This window comes from Pongo abelii, chromosome 16, assembly GCF_028885655.2.
Source record: "Pongo abelii isolate AG06213 chromosome 16, NHGRI_mPonAbe1-v2.0_pri, whole genome shotgun sequence".
NCBI classification, from domain to species: domain Eukaryota; kingdom Metazoa; phylum Chordata; class Mammalia; order Primates; family Hominidae; genus Pongo; species Pongo abelii.
In genome coordinates, this window is record NC_072001.2 from 82,896,490 (window position 1) to 82,920,833 (window position 24,344).

Consider the following 24,344-nt stretch of genomic DNA (forward strand, 5'->3'; position numbering starts at 1 on the left):
ATGAATTCATTAAGAGCCAGGATGGTGTCTTACTCATCTCGATCCCCATATCTGATTGCAGAGTGAGCTGCCTAACCAAGCACATAAAAGCAGATGTGGGAGGCAGAGCCTGCTGCAGCAACGACACTTCCTGCCTTGGCAACTGCTTCATAGTGAAGATCCTGATTCCCCTGCTCTATTCACACCAGGGAGTCATGATGTTTCCTTGTCACCTCTGCACAAGAAGTCCAGGAGATTGAGATGTGGTGAGAGGGAGCATGTTGGTGCTGTTTAGCTAAGTGATAGCCACGAATTAACCTACTGACCTGCCCGATCATCTCAAAGAGGGATACAAATGCCCTGCCTTCTAGGAGCCCTAACTAAGTTTGGAACCTGAGCAGAAGCTGGGCCATGGAGTGGGCAGGCCGGCACAAACTCCAGTGTCCACTTGGCCAGGCCAAGCACTGTCATGGAGCACCGTGGCTCTGCCCGATCATGGCAGACGACAGCGGGTTCCCATCATATGGATGTGGGTGTATGAGGAGCAGGGGTCATGACACGAGGCAGTTTGTCCTCAAGAGCCAGGAGCAGCCCAGCCCCCTAACTTGGATGAATCCCAGAGCAAGAACACAAATGGAGGCCATACTCTGTATGCCTAAATGTTTAAAAGTTATAAACTCAGATGACAAAGTGCTAAGCAGAGCATGTTTTAGCCTCCACCTTGACAAGTACACCTTCCAATATACCTGGAAGCCAGGCTCAGATTTGGAGTTGCTGGATTTCTCGGAGTTCTGCCCAGAAACATGGATATGACAAGGAGAGTGGGCCCACCCATCACTCCTCCCTTCCCACTCCTGGCTCTCAGATCCGAGGGTGGTCCTGGTCAAGAAGAAAAGTGGCTGGCACTTGAAGGGGTTCTCCTGTGGGGCAGAAGGCCAGCCACTGATGATAGCCACTAAATGGTAGCCATGAATTAACCTACTGACCTGCCTGATCATCTCAAAGAGAGATGCAAATGGCCTGCCTTCTAGAAGCCCTAACTAAGTTTGGAACCTGAGCAGAAGCCGGGCCGTGGCATGGGCAGGCCAGCATAATCTCCAATGCGCACGCGGAAAGGCCAAGAGCCTCTGTGGGACACAGAGCATAATCCATGGAAGTCAACACAGTCTGTCTGTGAGCAACCTTCAAAGCTATGCAAAATAACTTCAGGGGCCTTTGACCTTGCGTTCCCCCAGATATCTCCTTCTGGGTCTGGGTCAAGGCAGGAAGGCAAGGCAAGTTTCTCCCCAGAGGGATGGTGGAGGGGCCTCTGAGCAAGATTTCTGGGGCACATAGGTGCTCTGATCAAGTCTGTCTGTGGGGCGAAAGGTGAATCATAGACTCAGGGGCCATCTGAGAACTGTACTCACAGGGAGGCCACCAGGCCTGGGCTTGGTTAGCCACTTAGGAATTTGGAAGATGGTGCAGTGGGGAAGGTGGCAGGCATTGCCGGAGCCCAGTGGTCACAGCCTGCCTTGTCAGTCGATTCTGGATCTAGAGAGTTTGGCTTCATTCCAAGTGCCCACTCTCTCCTCCCTTCCCCTAGTGAGATTGCTAATGTCCTTCTGACCTCAGGCCAGCTTGGATGTTCCTGAGCCTGCAGGTGGGGACCTCCTGGGCTACAGATATGAGGGACTGGGTAGGAGGCTAGGGAACAAGGTGCGGCAAGTAGGAAATTTCTAGGGAAATTACAAGCTCCAGGAGATCTAGAGTGATGCTAACCAGCATCCTAGCCACCGGCCTCATGTGGCTAATTGGGCACTTGAGATGTGGCCAGGCTGAAATGAGATGTGCTGTAAGTGTAACATACACACCAGAGTTGGAAGAGTGAGTAGGAAAAATAGAAGGTAACTATTCCATTAACGTTTATGTCAGTGACATGTTGAAACAATCATATGGTTCTATATATTGCTTTACATAAAGCACATTACCAAAATTAACTTTACCTGCTTCTTTTCACTTTTTAAAATATAGCTGGTACAAAATTAAAATTCCATATGTGACTCATATTATATTTATATTAGACAGTAACCATAGACTTTCTCTGACAGAGGACAGAGAACATAGAAGATGAAGGAAGGAGATGAAGAAAGAAGGTGAAAGAGGAAAAGGATTTTTTTTTTTTTGCATGAGGAACTTTGCCACGAAGCTCACATTCATTTCATGCTTACTATGCTCCAGACGCTGATCAAATAACTTTCCTTTTTTTTTTTTTTTTTTTTTTTTTTTGAGATGGAGTCTCACTCTGTCACCCAGGCTGGAGTACAATGGCATGATCTTGGCTCACTGCAACCTCTGCCTCCTGGGTTTAAGCGATTCTCCTGCCTCAGCCTCCTGAGTAGCTGGGATTGCAGGTGCCCACCACCACACCCAGGTAATTTTTGTATTTTTAGTAGAGATGGGGTTTTGCCATGTTGGTCAGGCTGGCCTCAAACTCCTGACCTCGTGATCTGTCTGCCTTGGCCTCCCAAAGTGCTGGGATTACAGGCGTAAGCCACCGCACCCAGCCGATCAAATAACTTTTCTATGTAATATTTTATTTCATCTTCACAGCAGCTCTATCAGGTTTCTATTACTATTATTTCCATGTTAGTGATGTGGAAACTTAGGAAGTATAAGTAACTGGCCCAAGATCTTATAGATAGGGAACTGTAGGGCTGGGAACTATATGGAACCAGTGAGACCATCCTAAGTTCCTTTATCCTTTATCCTTTACCTACATGCAGCCCAAGCTAGAAGCTCTATATATGTTCTCACTGACTTTTCAAGCAATCTCTGGGCAAAGGCTGCATTTTTAGAGATTTCTTATTATGGTTAATATTGGCATTTTTTTTTTTTTTTTTTTTTTAGTAGAGAGCTTATTGTTTGTTCCTTGAGCAAAAATAAGAGGACTCACAGTAGGTTCAGTGGTTCTGGATGTCAGACCTCAACCCTAGTCTTCAGGGACCATTCCTATCTTCCACTCCTCCATGGTACAGATGTATGATGTCAGATCCTTTGAAATTTTAGCTCAAGAAAATTGGATGGGACCTAATCAACTGAACAAACAAGGCTGCAAATTGATCCTGACATGGGAAGTCATCAAGAATCTGCAACAAAATTTCCAAGCTGTCAAAACAGTTCAATATGCATTCACTTAGAGCATGGGGGATTAAAAATTCCAATTCTCCACCAGATACCAGTGATGAGTGGAGAAAATGAATGGGCCATTATAAACCTAATCTTCTGATGCTAATTGCCACTGGAGCAGCACAGGACACAAACACCATTCTCTCCTGCAGCAGACTTGAGAACGCAATTGGATTTTCATCTGGCTCTTTGTCACCAGTGGGGGCACTTCAGGACAGGACCCCTCTGTTTGGAAGATGAGTCACTATGCCTTCTTAACACAGCAAGGACCCTGTCCTGGGGCAGGGTCATGTCTTTCTGGCCTCCCTTGGCACCACACAGCAATGCTGGGTCCCTTCAAGTCAGGCAGTGGCACCAGGGCTACTGGGGTCTCTCAGTCAGATCCAGCTGAAGGGCTGAGAGGAAGACACACATCCCAGGACTCTGTTAGTTTCCTGGGGCTACCATAACAAAGTGCCCCAATCTGGGTGGTCTAAACCACAGATATTTATTGCCTTACCATTCGAGAAGCTGGAAATCTGAAACCAAGTTGTTGACAGGTTAGTTCCTTCTGAGACTGAGAGCAAGGCTCTGTTCCAGCCCTTGCTCCTAACTTCTAGTAGCTTGCCGGCAATCTTCAGCGTTCCTTGGCTTATGGCTGCATCAGCATGATCTCAGCCTCCATCTTCCCGTGGCGCTCTCCCTGTGTGTGGGTGTCTCCCTATTTGTATCTACCCCTGTGTCTAAATTTCTCCTTTTTATAAAAGGACACAGCCATATTGGATTAGGGCCCACTCTAATGACCTCATCTTAACTTGATCATTTGCAAAGACACTACTTCCAAATAAGGTGACCTTCACAGGTAGTGGAGTTTAGGGTCTCAATATCTTTTGCGAGAGGGACACAATTCAGTCTGTAACACCTGGGATGACTGGTGTTCCCTCGAAGAACAATTATGTCCCTAAACAAGGGTCTGCCAATGGGCAAGAGTCATTCATTGGCCTAATGGTTCCCTGCCATAGACCTGGCTTTCTCCTAGGCCCCCAGGGACCTGCTGTGGGGTAGTAGACAGTGGGCTTGGGAAGGCAGTGCCCTTTTCTCTCCTAAGACCCTCGCCCTGGATCATATGGGGGAAGTTTAAGGCCATGGATGCTGTCTTGCTCTGCTAGGGCTCAGGCACCAGGGTGAGGCAGAGCATGTGCTGATCTCTGTCCATCTTCTTCATCTGTACCTGTAACAGGTGGTGCCTCACCCAGACCTGCATTGAAGTCTAGACTTTGTCATTTACCAGCCATGCGACTTTAGACATGCTCCTTGACCTCTTCCAGCCTTACTTTTCTCATCTATAAATGGGGGCTAGGATGCTCACTTCTTTTCACATGTTGTGGTGAGAATGCAGGAGGTGAGCCTGTGTCTGGTACAGTGTTGGTACATAATAAGTGGTGGCCTTTGTCACTGAGGCCTCTCTTAGTCAGAGCCTGACTTGGAAAAACCAGTTCTCCCTCTCTGAGAAGCCACACAGCAGGTGGTATTCTGAGACCAGCATTGCCAGGGACCACTTCTTCTGGCCAATGACATTCACATCTGGCTTCAAACCCTCTGGAGGGGCTGTCCTTGCACATCCCTGTGGGCATTTGCCTTTCAGAGGCAACTGTGGATGTGGCAGCCCTAGAATTGGGACCAGATAAGCAGAGGGAGAGGAAATGCGTATTAATGCAGAGATTTGAACCCTCATAAAGAACCCAGTTCGTAAGAATCTACCAGAAAAACAAACGGCTATTTGCCCAACCTCCCAGTATCCCTTGTAGGGGGAAGCCAGCTGCCCTGTTGTGAAGATACTCAAGCAATCCTATAGAGAGTTTCACACGGTAAAGAGGCCTCTAGCAATATGCCAGCAAATTTCAGTAACTTGCCAGGTATGTGAGTGAGCTACTTTGGAAGTAGATCCTTCAGCCTGAGTTAAGACTTCACTTGAACGTAGCCTCAGATGACATCTTGACTGCAACCTCATGAGAGACCTTGAGCCAGAACCACCTAGCTAATCCATTTCTAGAATCTATTCCCTCACATGGAAGCTTTGCAAGATTATTGTTTTAAGCCACTGAGTTTTAGGGTAATTTTTATGCTGCAAGAGATTACTAATATACTCTCCACCCCCAAAGAAAAGCTGATTAAGGAAAAAAGAGAGAAGGCACAAGACCAGAATCAGGAATTAAAAGGGAGCCATCACGGAAGATCCCACAAACGTTAACAAAATTATAAAAGTTAGTTGAAGAATTTATGGCAATAGATTTAAAAATTAGGAATGGACAAATTTCTAGAAAAACACAATTGACTAAACCTGACCCAAAGAAAATAAAAGACTTGCAGAAAGAAAATTCCAAGACCAGGTGTAAAGAATTCCAACTTCTTTTATAAGGCCAAGAAAAATGTGATAAGAAACCAAGAAGGGCATTGCAAGATAGACCAAATATCAGCCAATATCTTTATGAATATAAATGCAAAAATCTTAGTAAAATATGGTAGTCCAAATCCAGTGGATGTATAAGAATCCAGTGATGTATAAGAATAATACTTTTTTTCAGCAATGCATGGTTAATTTTACATTCAAAAATCAATTATTATAATTTACCAATTTAATAAAGAATAAAGATAATATTTCAATATATGCAGAAAAGCCATTTGATGAAATTTATTATATTTATGTTTAAAAGTATTTAGAAAACTAAGAATAGAAGAGAACTTTCTTAATCTGATAAAAGGAATCTACAAAAAGCTTACAGAAGGCTTAATGGTTCTCTCCCCTGAGATTGGGAATGCATTAGAGTTGCCTGCTACCAGTATTGTTATTCGACACTGCCCTGGAGCTTCTAAATCACTTCTAAATAGTCACTAAAGCAAGAAGATAAAGGAATTAGAATGGAATGAAAAAACTTGTCTTTAGTCACAGATGACATGATCACATAAGAAAATCCAAAAGAACACCAGATATCTTACTAGAATTAATCAGTGAACGTAGCACATAAGCTCCCCGCTATCTACACTCCGGACCTAGATTCCCAGAGCTGCTTCTCTCTGGAACCCTGACAGTCACCAGGGTGAGGAGGAAGAGCCGATGACCCGTGCCCTGGCTCTGCAAGCTTTTGCCCAGATGTTACCCACATCACCTGCAGCCATGTGTCATGGGCCAAAACATGTCACATAGCTACTCCTGAGTTCATCAGAATGGGGATATTCCAACCTCCTGTAGGAAGAGGCACCTCCCTACAGAAAGGGAAACAGATTATTTGACAAACAATAATCTAACCTATTCCAAGAGTAAGGAGACAAACATCTAGTGAACTAAGAAGGAGCAGAGCATCATGGCAGGAGATGGGAAACTAGGATTGTGGGAGAAAAGCGGCCAATGAAAACTCCCCAGTGTGGAGTCACCAGAAGAAAAGGCATCCTCATTTTTTTTTTCTCCTGCAAACACTCTAGTGACTTATCCTCATTTTAAACTTGTTTACTTTGCTGTAACATGAACCCCTTCTGTTTCCCAAACATCTGATAAAGTCCACCACACACAAAAATGGCCTTGTGTGAGTTTTTGTTGGAAATAAGGGACAGGAGATAGATTTCCTATCCGGATCTATGCAGAGCAGGGAAGATGCCAGCCATGGGAGGTTAAGAAGCTCATGAGAACAAAAGTTCAGCTAAAGTACATTACTAATATACAGCCAGAAGTGATGAGAATTTATGTCCCTGGGAATGTTCAGAAATCTGAAGAAGCTCATTGGAATTCCCACAAATACAGGATAAGAGGGTTGAGCTAATTTTCCCTAAATCTCAGCATTCTCAACTAAGATCTAGGTTACATCTACAACAAGCATGCATTTTTTAAAATTGGAAACTAATTAGCAAATATTATGGTTGCTTAAAAAATTCCAGCCATATCTGCCAATAATGAGGTAGCTGAAGTAAGGTCGATAAGTAGAGGTAGAGTATTCTGATGATTTCTTCTTGGGTTTGGCCTGAAGTTACGCAAGGGAATCATTAAAGATTTTTTGGATATCACACCAAAATCAGGTAACAAAAGCAAAAATAAACAAGTGGGACTGTATCAAACTAAAAAGCTTCTGCACAACAAAAGAAACAGGCAACAAAATGAAAAGGCAACCAATAGATTGGGAGAAAATATTTGTGGATCATATACCTGATAGGGATTAATATTTAAATATATTATATAAGGAATGCACACAATTCAATAATGAGAAAACAAATAACCCGATTAAAAATGGGCAAAGGAACTGAAAATATTTCTCCAAAGGAGACATGAAAATGGATAATAGGTATATGAAAAGGTGGTCAACATCATTAAATGTCAGGGAAATGCAAATTAAAATCAAATGAGATATCTATCGGCCAGGCACGGTGGCTCATGCCTGTAATCCCAGCACTTTGGGAGGCCAAGGTGGATGGATCACAAGGTCACGAGTCTGAGACCGGCCTTATCAACATGGTGAAACCCCGTCTCTACTAAAAATACAAAAATTAGCCAGGTGTAGTGGCACGTGCCTGTAACCCCAGCTACTCAGGAGGCTGAGGGAGGAGAATCGCTTGAACCCTGGAGTCGGAGGTCACAGTGAGCCAAGATCATGCCATTGCACTCCAGCCTGGGTGACAGAGTGAGACTCCATCTCAAAAAAAAAAAAAAAATCAAATGAGATATTATCATCTCACACTTGTTAGGATGACTATTATCAGAGACAAGAGATAACGTGTTGGGAAAGGTGTGGAGAAAAACCATTGTACACTGCTGGTGCCAATGTAAATTGGTACAGCCATTATGGAAAGCAGTATGGAGGTTCCTCAAAAAATTAAAAATAGAACAATCATATGATTCAGCAATCTCTCTATCTTGGTATATACCCAAAGGAAAGGAAATTAGAAATACCACATGGAGATCTCTGCACTTCTATATCCATTGCAGGATTATTCACAATAGCCAAGAAAAGCAAATAATCTGTGTCCATCGAGGGTTAAATGAATAAAGGAATTGTGGAATACATAATGGAATATTGTAGAGCCTTAAAAAAGGTGATTCTGCCATTTATGACAACATGGATGAAGGTGAAGGATGTTATGCTAAGTGAAATAAGCCAGATACAGAAAGAAAAATACTGTATATCATATCTCACTTATATGTGGAATCTAAAAAAGTCAAATACATGGAAACAAAGAACAGAAAGGTGGTTACCAGGGGTGAGGAGAAGTAAGGAATTGGGGAGATGTTGGTCAAAAGGTACAAAGCTACAGTTATGTACTATGAATAACTAGAGTACTAGTGTACAGTGTGGTGACTAGAGCTAATAACATGGTACTGTGTACTGGAAAATTGCCAAAAGAGTAGATTTCAGGTGTTTTTAACCACACACATACACAAAGTAACTAGGTAAAGGCATGAATATGTTAATTTTATTGACTACAGTAATTATTTCATTATGTATATTAAAACATGTTATACAGCTTAAATATATATAACAAATAAAATAAAATTTTTTTAAAAAGTTGAATCATTAAAAAACCTTAACCCTTGTGTATTGCAGAGGAGGCATTATACGGGTTTTTTGGCTAATAAAGAGAAATAGAGTTAATAAATGTTACTCAAAGCTTTAATAATCTCAATTTTCTAAGATACAAATATTAGGGTTCTGCTGCTGATAAATCCAAGCACTTCTCAAAAAAGCAGGGATCTAGATAAAGATTTAGCCCAAAGTCAGCCCTTCTGTTTGTGTCAACCCTAAAACAAGAGATTGTATTAGCTCCATTATGTCAATCTTCACTGCAGCAGCAAGAATTTTATGCCAGTATAAATTGAAATGAACACATTTAAAATTTGTTTTAAAATATAAGGCCAATCCAAATGAGGATGCACAGATCTACAGAAATTCCTTATAATCTAGAGCCTATATTTACATTAGCTATGAGAAATCAGGCCAACCAATCTCAAAATCAAACTCAAGGAAATTAAATTTTCCATGAGACTGGTAAGATGGCCATGCAATGACTGTGATAGTTCAACATGTGTTGTGTGCCAGTGATGTACTTGACATTGTATTGTGCACCCGTCTATGTGCATGACACATCCACGGAACAAGTAAGCACCAGGGTGTCATGTAATAGCTAGCATTCTCTCCATGTGTTTGTTTGGGTTTCCTCAAAATCAGACCTTAAATTGAGGGTTTGACTACAGACAGTTAATTTAAGAAGTGATTCCAGGAAATGCCACTAAGAGAGTGGGAACTGAAACAAGGGGAAGAAAAGGCAGCCAATAAAGAGTGTGTTCTCAAGCAAAACACTACTGTGGATAATTGGAGCATAATGCTAATGAAGAACCACAGAAGCCAGTATAGACTACTGTTAGAGTTATGCCACCAAAGGGGCAAGAGAGCTGAGGTATTTATACCCCAACTGACTTGAGTCAGTAGGTAAGGGCTCCTGGAGGCAGATGCTAATTCCCCAGGACTTGTGCCTTGCCATGGGCCCTGCCACCCTCAGGCAGAGCAATGCAGATGTTGCCAGTGGGAAGCCAGCTGCAGTGAACCACAGTGGCAAAAGCTGAGGAGACACGGGTGGGGCTCTGACAGCCGCTGTTCCCATCTCATTCCCTATCTTCCCAACAGGGCACATGCTTGATCCTTTATGCTCTAGTGTATCTTGCTGACTTTAGCACAGATTTTGATGCGGGGTAAGAAATCCTCACTACGGGGGTCTTTTGCTCCCCTTGTTTCTGCCTCCTGTCCTCTGTTCTGCATTATCTAGCATTTGCCCACCAAGATGGTCTGAAGAAGATGCGACAAAACAATCAGGACAAAGGCCCACAATGGTCAAAGTGTTCTCCATCCTGAGCCATAAGGAATAAGAGGCTTGCATTCATTAGCCCTGTGGTAGAATGCAACTGCGAGCCAGCCAGCTGCTCTATTCCACCCATGTGGTCTCCACTCTTATTCTGAGACACTCGCTACCTCCAGGAGAACAGCCCCCATCTGCTCTCTAGCAAAGCCTCACCAGGGACCTGAAGATGTAAATAGAGCCTTGGCTGAACCAAGCCCTTCTCAGAATAGCAAGCATCTAAGCAGATCTGCATGGCACCATCTTCCCAACAGGGAAACGCTGCAGCTTTGCTCACCAGGCCATTCCCTAATTACCTCAGTGCAGCACAGGAGCCAGAAAGCCCCAATGATTAGCTTTTATTAAAGACATTTTCCAAGAGGCTGCCCATGTCCTGCCCTACTCCTCAGAGCTGGAAAGTGATATACTCAAAGCTCACACAGAGTTTGAGAAGGTAAAGGTGGCTACGATCAATCTAAGACTGATCCTCAGCTGGGGGTGATTTTGCTCCCAGGGAGATAGTTGCCATGTCTGGAGAAGTTTTCGATCATCACAACTGGTATGAGGGTGTTCCACTGGCATCTAGTGGGTAGAGGCCATGGACGCTGCTAATGCACAGGACAGCTCCCCCAAACAGAGAATTATCTGACCCCGAATGCCAATAGTGCTGAGGTTGAGCGATCCTGGTCTAAAGAGACATTTCTGCTGGCAATAGAATGAGCTAGACCCTCAGACAGCCTCCCCTGGAATTCTGACTTCGCTTTTTCAACCCTGACTCTGCTCTTCGCAGACTACCAGTCTTGCTAATTAAGCTCTAGACAATACCTCTTTCCACTCTTCAACCCTGTTACTGTCAGAATTCTCTTCTCCACTCCCCAGTTCCTTTGATTGCTCTGTTCTCAGAATTTACCTCTCAACATCCCTTCCCCAAATCCAAGTTAAATTTCAAAATTCTTTTTCCAACTTCTGCCCACCTTTCTTCCTTTTGCACCCAGAATTTCCCCACTCTTTGAGCTTTCCAAGCCTCTGCTGTGAGCTCATCAACCCCAGAACAGGTCTTTCCTTGTTGCCAAATCCCAGAGCAAAGTGGCATCTCAGAAACCTTCCCAGCCTTGAACCAACAGCTCTGGAGCTGATCGTCCCCATAAAGCTGATGTTCCAGAGAGCTGCCTTGAGCTGCACTCCAAGTATGAGCAATGGAATTCCAGGCTGCAGGCTCTCTGTCCCCAGCTCTGACAGCTGCAGCCCCTGTTTCTGATACCCATGTCATCCTGTAGTAGTGAGACTGAGGCTTCCTGTGTCCTGGTTTGGCAGACAGACAAACTGACTGCCAGAGCAGTTGGACTCCCAGCCGAGTTGTCTTTGGACCCGGGGTTTGGGTGCACAACTTGTCCCAGGTGACACTGAAAGTTTTGGTACTGAATGTTCAGGGATGGTAAGCTTGAAACGGACAAGTTTTTAAATGGAAAGTCCTGCTTCACAGGAATGCCCCCGGGATGGGGGACCACCCCACCTGAAGTGATCTAAGTGGGAGCACCTCGCTGAATGGAGCAGAGCTGAGCTGCTGCTTTCACTGGCCTTATTTCAGTTCAACGTGGTTTTCCCTGATGCAGCATAATTGTTTCTTGGGTTTAGGTTTAAAGTTTGCCTCAGGAACTCAGACTTGAAGGTTTCATACAATGTAGTTCAGTTCCATAGATGTCCTTGAAGCATTGCAATATATGTCTTATTCTTTGTCAGGACAGAAGAGACTAGGCCATGCACCCTGCCCTGGGAGATCTCTAGGTCTAGTTAATGTGTGAAAAGGCAGACACAACAGTGTAGCAAGCGCTATGACTGTGGCCAGGGGTGGGGAAGTCAGAGAAGGCTTCCTGAAGGAGGCAGTGCCTGAGAATGGAGACTTTAAAAACTGAGATTTGCCAGATAGAAAGGTAGATTTGGGGGAAATTTTTCCAGGTCAATGAAATAGGAAGAATATAGATACATTGAAAAGCCTTGGTAATACTTAAAAATTTAGATGGAATGGAGAGAAATGTAATTCCCTTCGATTGTTAAATGAAAGTACCTCTTTATGCTTATAATGTAGGCTTATAATTTTTCAAAATGCATCTATATCTATCTCCCACTTTTTAATTTTCAGAACTTCCATGGAAGGGAGAGACCAGGATTCCAATTTACATTTTGGGGAAGCTGGCCCCAAGGAGTTAAGCAATTTATGCAAATCACATATCCACTTAAGGTCTCTAGACTTCGAATTTGAGGCAAGCTGTTGAATACAGCAAGGATTGGGATCATCTAGGCTTTGGAACTAGATAGACTGTAGTAGTATCCTAGATTTTTTCTTTATATACCAATTCCACAGCTTTAAGCAAATTCCTGAGTCACAGTTTTCTCTTGTGTGAAATGGGGAAAATAATGCCTCCACGCAAGGGCTGTCGTGAGGATGAAATGAGACAGCTAATTTAAAGGATGTGGAAAGAGCTAGCACTCAGTGGGCCATCCAGAAACGGTCTTCACAAATTGGGGCTCCTCATTTAGAATATCAAAGAGTAAGTTTTATCAAAGAGTAAGTTTGCTGTTACACTGAAGGAGTTCCTACCATGTAGATCTCCCATTTGTGGCATTGCTTTCTTGTACTTCTAACAACTTGATTCTCAGTATGTTCAAATTAATTAAATAACCTTTCTTCAAGGATGAGAAAGCTGATGTGCTTTTGAGGGGCTGCTAATTACAAGATATCTCCTTTAATAACATGAGATTAAAAAGACTTGGAAGTAAGAATTTTTTTTTTTTTTTTTTTTTTTTTTTTTTTTTTTTTGAGATGGAGTCTCACTCTGTCACCCAGGCTGGAGTGCAGTGGCACGATCTCGGCTCACTGCAACCTCCGCCCCCCAGGTTCAAGCGATTCTCCTGCCTCAGCCTCCCAAGTAGCTGGGATTACAGGCACGCTGTAATTTTTGTACTTTTAGTAGAGACAGGGTTTCACCGTCTTGGCCAGGCTGGTCTTGAACTCCTGACCTCATGATCCACCTGCCTCGGCCTCCCAAAGTGCTGTCATTACAGGTGTGAGCCACCGCATCTGGCTGGAAGTAAGGTTTTTAAATGCACAAGATGATCACGGGATGACAAGCTGATCTAGGTTGGAGCCGTACACTTGTTTACTTGCATTCTTTTCCTGGCATTGTTTTTATGTATATTTAAACCAAGGACCATCTAAGCCACTTTAAATGACGACGAATTCCAGCTTTCTATCTTTTATTACAAGTAGCCGAGGAGAGTGGATCTATGCAGCTTGGTTGTACCTGCTTTCCTCCAACTCACTCATAGGGTTCACCTTCCTCCGCATCTTCCTGGCGTAGGCCTTGCCCACCAGTGTGGCTTCAATTTCAGTTTTGTTTATTTTATAGCATTCTCTTTTTCTTCATTATCTACATAGAGGGAACAGCTACAGTTTACTTGGATACGGTGGACCATAGGCAGCAGACACCTCTTCCTCACTGAATATGACAGGGGAACATTCCGATCATGGGCCCCATGTCTGCCCCCAGTGGCTCCCTCTGCTTAGTCATGGAAACAGCAGTATAGATGGAAAAGCACACAGGCTGCTCAGATGGTCCTGGGTTCAAATCTCAACTCTTCCTCTTATACTGTGACAATGACTGTGTTTCTAACTTTTGTTGAGTCTTCTTTGTCTCATCTCTAAGATGCAGATGAGAATACTTGCTTGTAGGATTGCTATGAGGATTGAACCCAGCAGAGTATGTAAAGCACCTAGAATACAGCCTATATACAGTTAAGTGTTCAATAAATGATATTTTCCCTACTACATCATTACTGTCTTAAAATTCAGCCAAATTGGTTTGAATCTTGCAGAGTCTATTATAAGAGCCTAGAAGCAGGGCCTAAAACCCAAAGTGATTCTATCCAGTATTATTTGTTAAGGCATTATTCTAGATAAGACTTCCAAGGATTCACCATATTAGTAAATTTACTCATCAGAGTCTACCATGAGCCTGCTGTGTGCCAGGCACCAAAGTCGTGTCTACAGCAGGACATACACAGTCTCTGCTTTCCTGGAGCTTATAAAGAATGAGTAGGTGTCCACTTTTCAAGTAGCATAGATAGGTCCTGGGTGGCTGGGGGCGGGTGGGGGCAGAGACTGTTACCACTGAGGAAGACAGACATTGTCTCCCTGAGGTGATGCCACCCAAAGCTCAGAAGAGCAGGCCCAAGGGGTCATTAGCAAGAGGAAGCTCCACCAGGGAGATGTTCATGATTCCAGTCAGGACAATAGTAATCCCAGGGTGGGGGCAACAAGCCATGACGAGGAGATTCTTGTAAGTGGCTTATTTCTGGGAGGACCAGAAGGAAGAAGGACCACTTTCTGGTCCTCCCAGAAAAGCACCACTTACAAGTATTTCCTAAGGATAAAAAAGCAATAAAGGGGCAGTCCCCGTCTGGGGAAGTATAAACCCTTTGATCCAGCTCCATCATTGCTATAAGAATGCTCACAGGAAAGACCATAAAACATCTTAAATAAAAAGGTTTGTGGTGCAGGGAAAGAGCTTTTCTGTTAGGCCTTTCACCAGGAGCCCAAAAGCTCCTAAGATAAAAAAAAAAAAAGTCTGGTAAATAGCTCAGTTCAGGCAATCCTTGGCTCAGCAATCTGATCTGGGAGGGGCTTTGGCACCCCATGGTTTTGTGCAATTCTTAGAGAAAGAGAAGCAAAGTCACTCTGGTCTATGATTGAGAAGAGAAAAATCATTGGGGTCCAAGTCAAGTTAGGATAGAAATGCAGCAGGAGACTAAAGGGTCCCATATGTTGTGGCGGGTACAACAGGATGAGAGTGGAACCTGAGAAGGTGCAACCAGGGACAACGCAACACAGTGGTTCACAGGAGTTCAATCAGACAGACGATGTCCTGAACCAAGGCCAGGACGGAATAATTGGCCACCTCTCCTGGTACCCACAGCACTGACAGCAATTCCTAACCAATGCACATGATTGCCACTACTATATCTTGCTTACATATTCCAAAGGAAATTAATAAGTTGTGTACACATTTAAATTTTTTTTTTTTTTGTAATCCACTTTTTTTTTCAAGTCCTAAAGGTCTTTTGAATTAGAAATTTTAGGTCGAACCAGCTATACCCAACTAATCACTCTAGGGCAGTGGTTCTCAACTGGTAGTTATTTTGCCTCCTCTGACTCCCCAGTCCAGAGGACATTTGAAAATGTCTGGAAACATTTTAAATTGTTGTGATTGGGGTGGGCAGCGTTACTGGCATCTGGTGGGTAGACGCCAGGGATGATGCTAATCATTCTACAATGCACAGGAGAGCCTCTTACAATAAGGGATTATTCAGCCCCAAATGTCAATATTGCCAAAGAGGAGAAGCCCTGCTCTAGGGCATGCCTATCCTTAACATTTGCAAGGTCCAGAACAAGCACACTAATGGAGGTCCTGGGCTCATGCTCACCCTCCTCTACCTCTACCCTTGGCTTCTTTCCACACTGAAATAAGCCTTGCACACACATGTGTGCACACCCTGTCTGCACATGTAACCTGTTCATGCCCCCCAAAAACTTAGGGGTGCACAGATCAGGAGGACAGAACCAGGGAAGAACTGCACAGTCCCTAGATACAGACTCCGAGGCCCTGAATATTTAGACCATGATCTAGGAAGGGGACTCAGTTTCATTGCCCTTTGCAAAGAGGTATAGCCAGATGAGAGCCAGAGTGGGGTCCTCTAAAGCTTGGGGCCCAAACCAAGGGGCTTTTGGTCAGAATCCTAAATCCTGGAGAAACATCTAAGCAGGTAAGAACCATGAGTCTACGTCATGTCATATTGCTAGAGTAGGGTGGTGTGGGATGGGTAAGAATAAGACAACTGGAGTTAGGACTGAACATGACCATCAGAAGACCTGGAGTGTGTATTTGACCCCTGCCCCCTCTGTCAGCTGTGTGGACCCCAGAATGTAGGAGAAACCCAAGCTTCAGAGAAAGGGCACATAAGACAGCAGGGGCCTGGTGGACAGGAAATCCCAGGATGAGAAGAGCAGATGGGATGAAGAATTGTTAGTCACAGTTAACATGAAAACAGCCTAGGAAAATTCCAACAGTTTGCCAATCCTCCTTGCTTTGATTCCTATTACTTTGAAATAGAAACATTTCAAATCCTTTCTCTAATTTGACTGCACTGTTATGCTTTGGGAAATGAGCCTGTTAAAATAATGTGCCCAGATGCAGAAACTGGAGAATTCATGACTCATCCCTCCCTGTCATGTGACATTCCATGTAGGCATGTCCTGGCATTCTACCACCTGGATGTTTTTCAAATCATTCCCTCTTCTCCACCCACCCCATCACTGTCTTAGTCCAGGTGCTCATCTCTCACATGAACCATGGCAATGGTGTCCTAATTGGTCCCCTGATACCTACCTCCTCTATTCCATCTTCCACACGAGCTGCTGAAAAACCCTTCTCATAACACACTTCCAGACATGTCACTCCAGATTTCCAAACCCTTCAGTGGCTCCATCGTGCCCACAGATCACTGCCCAAACTCCTGACCCTTACTATGTCCTTACTCTTTGGTTTCTGCTCCAATCCCAAGGCTCAAGTTTTCATGCCAGACCAGCGAAAGGGAGAGTTTTCCAGGTTTATCTCCAAGAACACAAAGTCCTGAAATGTCTGTAATTTCCCCAACCATGACTCTGAAACCTTTGAGGCCCTGGGCATTCTGTACATTTCTAGCACAATGACAATTCTAGGGGAATGGCTAACATAGGCATTATTAGCATATCCCAGGGGGCTTGCGAAACATCATCGAGGACAAAGACTAGGAGACACAGAGATGCACTGCTCAGCTCCCCATTCCAGGAAGGATCCACCCACCTTCAAGGAGAGTGGTCAGCACACAGCCTGCATGATCAGCTCCTTCAGGGTCTGCCTCTGCTGCAGAGTACCCCCTGACCCAAGACATGCTTTCCTGTGAAGCTCTCACCTGGTGACTAAGTGAGTGGGGGTACAAAGGCCTGGCCTTTCTGGTCCAAAAGGATGCAACTCTAATAGCCACTACTTGCTCCAGAGCACCCCATAAGATTGGCAAAATTTTTTGGGGGCTGCATTACAATTTTATCTCTCCTTCTGCCCCCATTTGACTGGAACACCCAGCAGAGGATTAGATTCCATAGGAAGACCAAGTGAACACAGCATTTACCAAATCCATAAGGATTATGCCCCACTTCACTAAGTCCATCTGCAGGCTGGAGGTGATGGCAGAAGAGGCTGCTACAGAACTTGGCTTGCTGACTGCAATGGGGATGATTAGATCCTGAAACAATAGAGGAAGTGGGGCAAGACTGCCCAAAGCCAAGGAATTGCAATTATTGTAATGACCAGCAGGGACAGAGTGGCAGCTAAGGGACTATGACCCATAACAGACTGTGGAGTTCTGAGGGATCTAATAGATGGGCAGTCGATAAGGGCACTGCCCAGCTTATAGCAGCAGCAGAAATTGAGACTAGGTGACCAGTAGGCTGATAGAAGTTGCCCCAATAAAATGTCATAGCCCTTTGCTTAGTTTCTGGACCCAAGTCAAATTTCAGACTGAAAATTCATTGACTGAACAGGTGGCTAGGTCCCCAAAAGGAAGGACCTTACAACATTCTGGCAAGTGTACACACCCAAGAATCATCCAGTTCTTTCACAAAAGGATTTATAGACATTTACTGTGGTGGCTGTATAAAGGAAGGGGAAGGACCAGAGAGTTCCAGGATTGTTAGTCACAGCTGACATTGATACCCAGAGACCCAAAACACCATCAAGGCTCTGCTGTTAGAATGGGGAGAAAGGGGGTTATGAAATAAGAGGTTCTCTGAACCAGGTCCAGCTTACAGCAGGTCCACTGGATCCATGGACCCACACTGTGACCATTTCCCCAGTGCCCAAGTGTATGATTGGGATCGACACGCTTGGCAGTACATGTAGCAGCCCCATTGGGTCCTTGGCTTGTGGAGTGACAGCCAAATGGAAAGGCCATTTGTGGAAAGGCCAAATGGAATCCTCTGCAATTACCTCACTCCAGCTTAGACAGTAAATCGAAAATACTAATGCATCCCTGGAAAGATAGCAAAGATAACTGCTGCCCTCAGGGTTGTGAAGGAGGCAGAGGTGGTCCCTTTCATGTCTCCATGTAACTCAAGGGGATAGCCCCTGCAGAAAGCACTTGGCTCCTAGAGCAGACTAGAGACTACTGCAGGCTCAGCCCAGTTACAACCCTGACTGTAGCTGTCGTTTCTTTGTTAGAACATATGAAGACAGCTTCATGTATATGGTACGTGGTCATTTATTTGGCAAATGTGTTCTTTCTATCCCTCTCAGAAAAGAGGATCATAAATAGTTTGCATTAACATGGAATAGACAACAATATCCATTTACAATTTTGTCCCAGAGATATGTTAACTCTCCCAACCTGTCATGACATAATCGGAAGAGACCTGGACCATCTGGACATCCTATATAATATCACCCTGGTTCTCATTACATCAGTGGTGTTACATTGGGACAGATAAGGAAGAGGCGGCCAACCACACATACACTCCAGAGGACTAGAGATGAACAATACAAAGACACAGGGGCTGCCATGCTCTTACTATTTTTAGGGCCCAGTGGACAGAGGTATGCTGGGACATTTCCTCCAAAGTGAATGGATTATTGTAACTTGTACCTCCCATTGTGAAAACAGAAACCTGACACCTGATAGGTTTCTTTAGGTTCTATTCTGCAAATAAGTCAGGGGAGTGGACCCATGACCATGAGACGCCCTAGTTCTATGTACCTTGCCACCATGAAGTTGCCAGCTAATAGAGAACTGGAATGACCTGCTGAGCCCCGCTGAGTGCAATACTCTGCAAGGATAGTGTACTGTCCTCCAGAGTGTAATATATGCACAAATCAAATGTTATTATATGGAGCTGTGTCCTCAAGAGGACGAATACAGGAACCAACGTGTGAAAGCAGGAGTGGCCCCACTTACCACTGACTCCTAATGACACACTAGTGGACTCTGTACGTCCCACCCCTACAACTCTGGGCCCTGCAGGGCTAGAGGTCCTGGTCCCCAGAGGGTGCATGCTTTCTCGGGGAGACACCGTAGAAGTCCCATTGAATAATATAACGTGGTTGCTACCTGGGCACTTTCATTTCTTTGTTGAGAAACCAGTAGGCAAGAAGAACAGTCACCTTGTTGGCAGGGTTAGATGACCCTGATCATTAGGAGGTATTAAAAATGAGGCTGGTATTAAAAATGAGGGCATGAGGAGTGAGTGTGGAACCCAGGTGATCCACTGGGTCCCTCTTCATCATTATGATTGTACACATACAAGTGCAACAACTGCAGCTGGAGAGCATGTGACTAGGGAACGCAGACTCTTTGGGGATGAGGGTCTAGTTCCACCACCAGGAAAGCCACCAAGACCAGTAGCAAGGGTAAGTGAAGGTGAGGGGATTCTAGATTGTACAGTGGAGAAGGGAAGCTGCGTATCACTTGTGGCCTGGAGCCCAACTGCAGAGGCTGGGGCTGTATCTTATCCTGCTCACTTGCCTCTTCTAGGTTTCTGAGCAAGAGAGGCCACCAGAATCCTGGACAAGCCACTTCCTGAGTGAGTATGGAGCAGGGGTCCTGAGAAGCACAAGGAGTAGGCTGGTGGACATGGGGGTGCACTGCCCAGACCCCCTTCAAAAAAGGGCTGCCTGCCAATCGTAGGGAGAATGGTGGGCAGACAGCCTCCTGCCCCCAGCATCTTCAGGGTTTTCCCCAGCTGTGGAACGTGTCTTGTCTTTCCCAAAACAATCCACATCTGGGGACCAGGTGTGGTGAGAGTCAACAGGCCTGGCCATTTCTGCCCAGCAGGGCACAACTCTGATGGACCCCCTTCCACTCACAGCTCCCTTCTGGGTTGGCCAGGCATTGCTGAGCCTGCAGTGGGTTCAGTTTCTCCCTCTCCCCATCCAGGCTTCATATCCTTCCTTTCATAGGTGTTCTCCCTAATATGAGTTTGTACCTCAAATTTTGTTTCAGAGTTTGCCTCTACAGTACCCAACTTGTAACCAGATTTATACTGAAAATTGAGTGGGGAAGTTTAGCCTTGGGCCCTACCTTAGTCTGCTTGGGCTGCTATAACAAATATACCATGGACTGGATGGCTTAAACAGCACATGCTGATTTCTCACAGTTGTGGGGCAGGAAGTCTAAGACTAAGGCACCAACAGATTAGGTGTCTGATGAGGGTGTGCCTTCCTGGTCCATGGGTGGTGCCTTCTAGCCATGTCCTCACACGGTGAAAGGGGTAAGCTCTCTGGGTCCTCTTTTATAGGGGCACTACTCCCACTCATGAGGGTTCCCCCTCATGATGTAATCACTTACAGAAGGCCCCGCCTTCTAATACCATCACCTTGTAGGTTAAGATTTCAACAAATGAATTTTGTGGGGACACCTAGAGTCAGCCCATAACAGGCACTGTATGGCTGTACTGATAAGGGGAGCAGGCCTGAGGAAAGCCAATAAGAGACTTTTCCCCCATCTTCCCTCACCAAAACCAATACATGCTGAGACCGAGAAACATCAAAGGAGGAAATTAAATTTTAGGAGTTGGGGGGGTATTCACATTGGAGTATTAAGCAGGAGACCACACCCTCAGCAGGGCATGATGTCACTTCTTTTGCTTCCCATCAAAGTTCTGGAAATAATGTGTGGTAGTGGGGAATGGCTAAGGACGAGATGCCTGTGAACTTTCTGGAACTGGGCAGAGGAAGCAATCACAAACGTAAGATTGCCTCTGCCTCCTGCATCACCCTGGAGCTGGCTCTTCCGTTGCCCCTGCGTGGGCCCCTCACAGGCCACAGGAAAAAGCAACAGCAGCCCCAACCTCTGCCCACTTTGGCCACCACCCCCTCTTTGAAGCAAATATTTGTGAAAAAAAAATGTTGTCTATTCTGGCCTTGAAGGGTGACTCAATCAATTCAACAGACCAAGAAATCAACTAATTTCACTCTTTTTGTTAGTTTTTTAAAACCCACTTAATAGCTATTGCTTGACTCTGATGGAGAAGCAGTCTAAGAGCTTCGTGCGTCTCTAGCGAAAATTGCCATAACTTTCTGAAAATAATTTATGAAAAATTGACTGTATCAGCTATGCATAAGCTTTCCTATGATTCTACATTTTCCCAAACTTGCACAAACATTCTTTCTTTATCTTCACAACTCTCTTACAGAAAGGGAGAAAATTATCCTTTAAAGATCTAGAAGCTCACAGGGCTTAAGTGACTTTTAAGATCAGGAAGCCAAGAACAATAGAGCACAACTAATTTCACCGTGGCCAGAGATGAGAAATGGAGAATGCCATAATCCCAGCTACCAGCCAGGTTCCCTAAGGATCTTCTTGTAAAGTTTGTTTCATTTTTATCTTGCCCGCAAATGAAAAATTATCCACACAGCATAGTAATCTGAAAAGAGACACCGAAATAATAGAATATTTTAGTTGTATGCACGCTGACATTTGGTAACTGTTAATTAGCTAAAGCTATAAATAAATGAGATGTCATCAACGTGTCAGAATGTGAGAAGGATCATTCATACATGTGTACTCTTTAGCATTAAAAAAAAACATTATTGGCACCTCAGCCCATCACTACCTTTTAGCAGCTAAAATGAAGCTTGCCTGTGACCCTGCATAACCTGGGAGCTGGGACAGCCAGGATCCAGTTTGACACGTGGCTCATGGGAACAGAGAGGAGAGGGAGAGGCTGTTTGCTGAGCAGCTACTATATGCCAGGTGCTGGGCACCTTGCAGTGTGCATTATACACATTTTTGACAATCTTGACAATGACCCTGCCACCAAAATCCTGTGTTTCTCAAATTATAGAGCTGAACCTCAGAGAGGAAGGAGGTAGCTAAAGATCACTGTTGCCAGTTTCTCCTCCATAAACTCACCTTGAACTCCACTGATGGGCATATGTTTCTAAGACAGAGTTCTGTTCATCAAACCACTCATTTCATAGCACCATACTCCTCAATGAACACCTTCCGATTTTCCATGGCACTGGCCTGGCATTAATCTGCTATTCAGGGTCTTAGTGCTGATTTCCCGTAAACCTCCACTATTTCACGCCTACTCCAATTTTTGCATGCTTTTCCTCCCCACTGGGATGTCCTTTCCTCCTCATTTTTGCGTGGTCAAAGTGTTTACACCCTTCAAGGCCAAATTCAAAGACTACCCCCCTCCTTTACCTGTCCCAGTAGCATTTATCTATCCCACAGGTTTTTTTCTCCTTCAAGTGTTGGCCCCAGGGTTCCTTCCTTGGTGAGACCCCACCCTGACTCTCTCAGGAAAATTCAGATATTCCTTCCTCTGGGCTATCACACACTTCACCCCCAGATCCATTGTGGCACACCATGTAACCTGCCCAGATACAAATGGAAGCAAATGGCAACATGATAGTATCTTGCAATGGTGAGCCTTAACTCTTGCTTTCTTTTTCCACCAGTACCACAATCTTAATTATAAGTGTATGTTCAGGCAAGCCATCTGTTTACAACACCATTTGGGTAGTGTTTTACAGTCAGAACTTAATGAGAAAGACAACAAAATGTGTGAACATCCTACAAAAAAATAGGCATAGCATAGATATTAAAACAGAGGAACAAAGCTGCTAAGGATGGTCTGTTAGAGAGTGTGACCTGTAGCATTATGCTGCTATTCCCATGGTTTACAAACAGGGATCAAATGCTCAGTCTGACTTGGTTATGGTGGGAACCCAGAGTCAGCTTAGCTGGAGACATCCCTAGACCAGGCCAGTCTGATTCTCTTGTGAGCCCCTCAGTGTTCGGCTCCCATGCGATCTCACCTGCACTCATGCTTCTGATTCTTGCCTTAGAACTCTGATTTTTTTTTCCAGTATTAAGACTTCTTCACCCAAATCCAGTTAGGTTTATTACTATTATAAATAAGCTTCACATTAAGGCATCTGCCATTACCTACGAAAAAGATTTGGATGCAAAACAAAGGAATATACACTGTACAACTTTTTTTCTTTCATTCTGATGTCATTACAGATATTATTGGTTTTAAATGTTAAGTTTTGTATGGCAGTATATAAATATCTTTAAACATATTTCCTGAATATGGTTCAAATGTTTCTCTATGATATTTTGATACCTTAAAGTATATATTTAAAGTATATACTTCAATAATGAGGAAACAGACAAAAGCAAATCAACATAGATGGCAAAGGACTAAATATGAGACATTACAACCTCTGAAAAAAAAATACTCGTGACTATGAGCAGATCTTGGTCAAGTCATTTAACTTCCCTGAGGCTCATTCTTCCCATGTGTAATATTTCAATAGCAGTTGCTCTGTCAAGCTGTTTCAGATCAAATGAGATGATGTAAAAACACGTGGCAAACTGTTAAGCAATGCAAAAAATAAATGGTATTATCATAGGCCAAAAGATCTCAAGTTTCTGATGGTCTCTCTAATATATAAAGTTATGGCCCGCTCCTTTTGCAATCCCTTGAGAACTCCCAGTTTTGATCAATTAGATTGTTATGGACAGAATGGAGCCAAAATTTATGCAAAGAGAAAATCCCTAAGTTTTAGCATCCAGAATTGTATATAGTTTGTTGTGAGTGGGAAACAACTGCTTGAAGGGGTATACAGAATACCAAATAATGAACTAGTATATTAAAAATCCAGTATTTCAGTAGTAAGACTTCTTTATCCAAAGACAGGTTTAACTCTAACTAGGCTTAGGCTACCTCTTGATACTTACTAAAAATAAATGGGGGCAGACTTCTCAAAAACCCTGGTTCCCGGCCTTTCCTCAGTCTCTTCTGGAGAGACTTCCATTCCCTCACCATTGGCTATCATGTAGCATAGTAACATTAAAAGGACTATCTCTTATAACAGCTCAAAAGAGTTTTAAAAGCATAAAGAAGCATATTTAAGCCTTAGTCTGTATTCATGCTTTGCTCCAAATGCAAACAGTATCTCACATCTTTCTTTATAAAGTCCTAAAACAGCTACATAATGCTGCAGCACGCATTCTCCGTGACCAGGCAACCTTTTGCAGCTGTTTTAATAGCCTGCTAAACCAATGAGAAGGCTGTTTCAGCCCCTTAGTAGGAAAAGTCATTTCTTGCTTACGGTCAGCACTAACATTGATTCCCAATTGCTCAGCCCAAGGCCTACCTATAGAACACCATTAACCATTCTTCAGACTAGAGTGGTCAGGACACTAAGGTTTAACCATTTCATATCCATGTTCTCTGGGTAACT